This window comes from Prunus dulcis, chromosome 8 (assembly GCF_902201215.1).
Source record: "Prunus dulcis chromosome 8, ALMONDv2, whole genome shotgun sequence".
Classification (NCBI taxonomy): Eukaryota; Viridiplantae; Streptophyta; class Magnoliopsida; order Rosales; family Rosaceae; genus Prunus; species Prunus dulcis.
The window spans coordinates 9,333,526-9,341,424 of NC_047657.1; positions in this window are offsets into that span (position 1 = coordinate 9,333,526).

Here is a 7,899-nt window from a genome sequence, read left to right on the forward strand (position 1 = left end):
TTCCATGAATCAAAATCTTATATCAAATTAAGAAAGGCATCATTATTGTTGGCTTTCATCATAAGAGACTTCGTGGAATGGAAGCATATGGGTGTTGGGTGAAATTCTGTTCAAATATTACTAGAGGAAATTTCCTTGACAAAAATAGAAGTAAATACGTACTATAAATAAATAAAAAGTTATCTCCTCTAAGTTTCATATTGGATTGATCAATGCTCTGCTAAACCAAAAAAAATAAAAATAAATAAATAAATAAAAAATAATCATTTTATGTCAGATATTTGGTGGGAGCAGCCTTGCCGCCATTTGATGACAGATGAACCCAACTCTGAGGCAATGTGTATTGTAAGCCCACTACAACATCTATCAATTTACAAAATTTACAATTATGATACGAGTAAAGTGGGGTGCACAGATCATGCATTCATGATAAGTTAAAATATTCCATCTCCAACAACTTCTTTAACAACTTTGGAATTCTAAAATAGATGAGCCATATCAGAAAAACTCTCTTCAACAGCCTATTAGATAATTCTTGAGAAAATTAATATTTATTAATATATGTATTTTATATATAGAAAATATTGTTGATGAGGGAGCTCTTATTCGAGGAATATTGTTGTAGGATCACTTTGAACTTTATAAATATGAACCATATATTTCTTAGGTATTCACTCAATTATCATATCAGAGAGTAATCACTTGAATTTGAAACTTTTTAGTCATTTAATGAAATGATTGTCATTTTAGTTTTTTCTTGAACACCGTACTTGTTTATTTTGTAGGTATCAATTAGATGTCTTCACAGTTTTTAAATTGTCTACTTTTTATAAAAATAATTTTTCAATGAAGAACTAAGAAATAGATTGTTTAGAAATGTGAATCATTAAGGTAAAATGCATAAGAAATGTCATAACATATGTTTCAAATAAATTTATTTGAGAAATTGCGAGAGAACTCGTTTCTCTCTTCTTTTTATTTTTCTCATTTTGGTTTTGCAAGTGGAATTTGTATGGTGGTCTAATTAATTGCATGCATGAGAGAGAGGGTGTGAAGTTCTTTTTTTCTTCAAGTGCATTAGGTAATAGTTTGTGAGTTGTCAAAGCTAAATGGGTAGGAAACTGAATAGCTTTTAGGACTAACCACATTTTATTCCATTGAGGTTTAGGGTGAGATCAAAATACACTCTAAAGTTTCAATTTCATCAATTTGATACCCAATGTTTTTAAATTTGACCAAATTATGACTTCTATCAACTTCACCGTTAGATTGTTTGTTAAATTGGTGACGTGGCAAGTGTGGTACCCACTTTGATGATGATGTGTAAAAAAACTATAAAATATTTGTTAAAATATTATAAAATTAAATTTGTTTAAAAAATAAAAACCCAACATCAACAATTTTTCGCCGACCCAGTCTCTCATTCTCTCCTTCTTTTCCTATCTCTCCGGTCGCTGACTCACCCCATATCTCTTCTCTCTTTGAGCCTACAACCAAAGGCGGACCTAAGGCTAGGCTGGAGTGGGCTCCAACCTAGGGGAACATTTATGAAATATTAAACATGGTCTTATTATTATAGGTTTATTCCTACTCAAATAAATATTAGCTCATTGCACCAAATAAATATAGCCCACACATGCATTGTTTTTCTTTTTTTAATAAATTAATAATAGCTCAGTCCTCTATTTAAAATAAGCCCACTCTTGAAGCATATAGGAAATAATAAACGTCAATCCAATCCAAACCTATATAAATTTGATTAGAAGCAGAACTCACGCTAAGGCTCTATCAACTTGAGCTATTCTAATCGTACTGATATTGGGCTACGCCCACATAGAGCAAACATCAAAAAATTTCTTCTAGCCACCCAAAACGCCATATTTGAACCTTGAGAACCTAGAGGAAATAGCTCTCCTCCTCTAAAAATTGTACCAACCTATCTTGAGTGGGTTCTTCAATCTTGGTAAGTTTATATATATATATATATTCAATTCCAATTTTAATTGTTGTTGTTAAGTTTTTATGATTTAGGGTTTGAGTGAAAACTTTTGGAGATTGTTGATATATGTTTTATTTTTGCAACTTGAATTATTAATTAGCATATATGATTTTTAATGTCTAGTATTTTTGGGGAATCAACTTATTGTATCTTGTTGATAAAGCAAAAAATGCATCTAATAGAGAGCAAATGACCATTTTTTTAAGATTTGTTGATAAGGATAGTTTTGTACGAGAACTTTTTTTGAGATTGTTTGGTATTTATTTATATTTTGTACTTTTTTGTGTTATATTTGCTCGTATTGTGGCTTTGTTTGATTTATAAAATTTTATTTACATTTTGTTTCAAGAGAAAAAAGTCTTATAATATATCTCCTCTATAAAAAAAAAAATTTAGCCTACCCCTACAAAAATTCCTGAATCCGCCATTGCCCACAACAATTGTGTTCTTCGTCTTCTTCACCTTCACGAACCTCTGTAACTCCCAACAACCCACTACCGAAGACTACCTCCAGCTCCCATTTCTCCACAAGCAACCCTTCTCTTCCCCTTCACAAGCCCTCTCCTACAACACCTACCACATCTCCCTCCTCCACGCTCGCCGCCACAATATCAAAACCCCCTGTCGTTTCCAGCACCTCCACAGACTCTGGCCAGTACTTTGTTGATCTCTTCCTCAGAACCCCACCATAGAGCCTCTTTCTTGTCGCAGATATGGGCAGTGGTCTAGTGTGGCTCACCTGCACCAACTGCTCCAATCATGACCCTAGTTCGAATTTCCTCGCCAATCACTCCCAACACAGCTCAAGTATTTAAAACCGCACCCGGCTCCAGAGCCTGTGTCGTTATGAGTACTCCTACTCCGACAGGTCCTCAACAGCAGGGTTTTTCTCCAAAGAAACAACGACATTGAAAACTAGCTTCGAGAGACAAACCCAACTGACAAACCAGTAGATATGGGGGTGGGTAAGCAATGGGAGAGAGAGGCAAAGAGGGAGAGAGAGGCCGACGTTGAATAAGAGCATTTTCCTGTAGCTTTGGTCTTGAGAAAAAACGGCTAGAAACTTGAGCCCTCATATTTTACATATTTTGTCTCGTGACAAAATTGGTAGAAATTTGAGCCCTTACATTTTTGCAGATTTGGTCTCAAGACAAAACTGGCAGAAATTTGAATTAGCGTGGACTCTTGGGTCAGATGATTAAATATCAGATTAAACTTATCCTTTTACCGCTTATCTAGATGTCTTTAAATAGCCAACGCTATTAAAGAAGTGTTTGGGCCTACATGTGGCACACCCAGTCCGAATATCAAAAGCCCATGCCAAAAATACACACTCAGCCAAACACTGAAAACCCATAATAAACTAAGCAATCACAGGACCCAAGCATATTGGGCTTTGCATCGAAGTTGAATTCAAGAGCCCAAATCCACGAAGGCCCAGCCCAGTATCTGTCACTTGGGCCTTTTAAAAGAAAAAAAGGGGAAAAAAAAAGAAAAAAGTAATCAGTCCATAGCTCTAGAAAAATTAAAAGGGGTTGGCATGATTAAAAAAGAAGAAGTACAAAAGAAAACAGACCCACGTGAATCTTTTTTTTTTTTTACTTAGGAAAGTCAGCAATTTCAATTGGGTTGATAAGGAGTTGACAAAGGCAGGCGAAAAGAAGGGACGTCTTTGAATCTCTGCCACCATAAGATCAAATCCCTTTTATATATTCAAAGATATTGCTTCTACCCCATAGAAGGCACCATCTTTCAAGGGATATGTAGATTGTGTTTTCTAAAAAAAGATAAGCAGAAAACAGGGAGTTGTTCAAAACTGGAAAATCAAACTAACCATCACAGTTCGAGCTCTCACAGGGGCAGTTGGAATTAAAAAGGGGTTAGGTTCTCTTTCAAAAAATAGAGAAGTGATTGTCTTAAGAATTGACTATTGAAGGCTTATTTGCCAGAACCGATAAAACCCCCTTTCTTTGCATTTAAAAAGAAAGATCTTTTGAGAAATTTTGCCGTCCATTATTAAAAGAAATAAACCCCACTCCAAAGTATTTCTTATAAATATAGGAGAAGGTGAACAGGGCAGAAGACGGACAAAAAAAAAAAAAAAAACAATCAATCAAACAACCAAAAATCAGTTGAAAGACAAAAACTCAAAATGATCACTTGATCTCTGAGAACCTTCAAACAAACTAAAGCAACCAAAAGCTCATTTGAGCCACAAAAGAAGCCAGCTACAAATAAGAACTTCCAGTTCATACCTAGAGAAATAAGTCATTCAAAAAGAGATTTCTCTCGTTATGAATTTGGTTCAGCAGAAACCAAAACAAGCAGAGTTCAGGTTTTTACAAATATGAAAACCTCAACAAATTTGTGGAGAGCCCTGGTCAAGAAGAACATGCATCACAGTGCAGTCCCAGCTCAGTAATCCTTGAATCCAGCCACTTCTACTCCCTTCAGACTGAAGAGGCTGCAATTCTGTCTGTTCAAAAAGCCTTCCAGGGTTTGAAATAGATTAAAGCTCTGCCGAACTCAAACGTTGGTTTCGATTTATAGCTGAAACTCGACGGTTGAAGTTGCTGACAGTCCAGTCCAGCATAGGCATACCCAGTTCAGCCCGGATCAGACACTTCTGTCCAGGCAGAAATGGAAGTCCAGCCTTCTTTTTGTCTTTCTAGAGTTGATTTTTTACTGTAGAGTTTTGTAAAAGTCAGTTCCACCTGAAAACAATCTATTTTCTCATTATCCATTCTGGCAAGAACTATCAACATTGTACTGTGAAAAATTATGAAGTCTTCACCAGTCTGAGGCAGGAAAAGAACTTACTTGGAGATATTCTTCACCCAAATTCACAGTTGTTTATTTAGAAATCAGTAACTTGGGGCGCAAGTCATCTATTTTTAAGAAGTCTACTAGGATTTTTATTGCTAGCAGTGGCACGCTCGCACACTAAAGAAAGTTGACTTGTTGACCAGTCAATGGTTTTTAAGGCAATAAAAAATTTTACCCTTCCATCACAGGATCAAACACAAAATGGGTCTATTTGAGATAGATAGAACAAATATAGTTTGCCAGAGTTCAAAATCCAAGTGCCTGGCTGTTGAATTATTGATAGTTGTATCTTAGGGACGGACACTTGAAGAACTACAAGGCACGAGTGTAGGGCCTAAATTCTGTCTGTGGACATTGCATTTGCAAGCCTCTATCAATTAGTTTACTTTGTTTTCTTATTTTATATTTGCATTATAATTTTGTTCATTTATATAATTTGATTCATATTACACTTCTTTTGGAATAATTTTTTAAACTGATTGTTCTCTAACAATCACAAATAGAATTTTAATGGAACAAGCAAGCGGTGTGAACTTTGAAAAATCCTCTCATACCGAGAAGCTAGAAAAGTTCAAAGAGGGAGACTTCAAACGATGGCAACATAAAATGTTATTTTATCTAACAACATTAAATCTGGCGCACATTGTGACTAGAGATGCTCCTAAGGCAGAGGGAGATGATATACTTGTAGAAAAACTTAGTGCAATAGATGCTTGGAAGCATAGCGAGTATCTATGTAGAAATTATATCTTGAATGCTCTTGATGATACATTGTATGATGTGTATGCAGTGTGTAAACTGCCAAAAGAACTTTGGGAATCGTTGGAAAGAAAATATAAAACTGAAGGCTTAGGTTATAAGAAATTTGTTGTAGGTAAATTCTTGGACTCCAAAATGGTAGATTCCAAAGCGGTTGTCACTCAAGCAGAGGATCTTCATAAAATTATACATGATATAATTGCAAAAGGCATGAAGATCAATGATCATTTCAAGTTGCAGCAATCATTGAAAAACTATCACCTCTTTGGTAAGATTTCAAATACTATCTCAAACATAAGAGAAAGTGTTAGCGAGATTCTAGCTTAATTATGATATTTATTTCCTAGTTTATTAGGACTATATTTCTTTCATTTTGTACAGGTTTTTGTGTAATTAGGATTTTATCATGTTTTCTACTTGAGTTACATCCTTGTACTATAAATACCTTCGTTTGGAGAATGAAATACAACCTGATACATGTTCTACCCATATTGTTTGACTTGGCATCAGAGCCAACTTTTTTAATGACCTGTGTGTTGTGCCCACCCGTGTTTTCGCTCCATATTTTTTTCTCTACCTATGCCGTGTGTACCCTCTTGGGTTTGTGTGTTGTGTTGTAGTGTTCGTGCCTCTATTGTGTTCATGCCACTCATGTCTTCGTGCATCTGTCATATTTGTGCCTTTGCTGCATTCCGCTGTGTACTATGCTGTGTTCGTGCATTTACCATATTTGTGCCTCTGCCGTGTTTCATTGTATACTTTACCGCGATCTGTTGAGTTTCTGTTGCAATCATGGTTGATAACTCCATTGTTGGTGTTGTTGCTGCTGCCTCTGTAAATTTGTGTGTTTCTGACTCTATTCCAAGTACTGGCTTCAATACTTGGATAATTGACAATGGAGCTTTTGATCATATGACTTATGATGCTAAATTTTTTGATGACTTGTCTAGTAACACTCGTGACCCATATATAACTTGTGCTAATGGCTTGCCTTCTCCAATTACTAGCGAGGGCACAATCTTTCTCACTCCTACTCTGTCCTTGTCTCGTGCGCTACTAGTTCCCAATATCCATTGTAACTTGTTATCTGTTTGTCGATTACTTGATACACTTAATGCTTCTGCTACTTTCTATCCTACGCATTGCTCTTTTCAGGATCTCAAGACTCACGAGACGATTGGGCATGGTAAACGGATATGGGGGTTATATTATTTGACATTGCCTTCTACACCAGTTCGTGATCGTGTCGTTAATACTGTTCAAAGTTGTAGTGCCAAAGACAAACAATAAATTTGGTTATGGCATCGTCGCTTGGGACACCCGTCATTTGGCTACCTTAAGTGTCTGTTTCCATCTTTATTTTGCTCTTGTAATGAGTCCAGTTTTAAGTGTGAGACATATATTTTGGCCAAAAGCCATCGCACTGTGTTTCCTTCCTGAGAGCAGTATCTTCAAACACGTCATTCTCCAATTCAAGTCCAAGATTCTCCACTCCAAGACTCTCCAATTCACATACCCAAATTTAATCATACCATACTTTATTTGGAGACCTTTGCTCCAGTGGCAAAGCTCAATACTGTGCGTGTACTATTGTCCCTGTCTGCTAACCACGACTGTCCCTTATTGCAATTCAATGGTCAAAAATGCATGTCTACATGGTGACCTCAAAGAGGAGATTTAGATAGATGTCCCTCCTGGTATTCCTGTAACCTCTAAGGAGGGTGTTGTGTGTAAGCTGCAGAAATCTTTATATGGATTGAAGTAGTCTCCAAGAGGGTGGTTTGGGAGATTTGCAGCATCTATGAAGAAATTTGGATATGTGCAGAATAACTCAGACCATACTTTGTTTCTAAAGCGTCATAAAAATAAATTGACAACTTTAATTATTTATATTGATGATATGATTATGACTGGAGATGATAAGGCAGAAATGCAAAATCTTCATAAGTATCTGGCTTCCGAGTTTGAGATGAAGTCATTGGGTGATTTGAAGTACTTTCATGGGATTGAAATTGTCAGATCTAAACATGGTATCTTTCTGTCTCAAAGAAAGTATATTTTTGATTTACTTGCAGAGACTGGAATGTTGGATTGTAAGATGCCCTTAGTGAACAGAATCATAAGTTGGGGTTGTATCCTGATTAAGTCCCTACAGATAAAGAGCGTTATCAATGACTTGTACGGAAATTGATTTATTTATCTCATACACGTCTTGATATTGCATATACAGTGAATGTAGTGAGTCAGTTTATGCATTATTCTAGTGAAAATCATATGGGTGCTGTGATGCGCATTTTGAGGTATCTGAAAGTAAA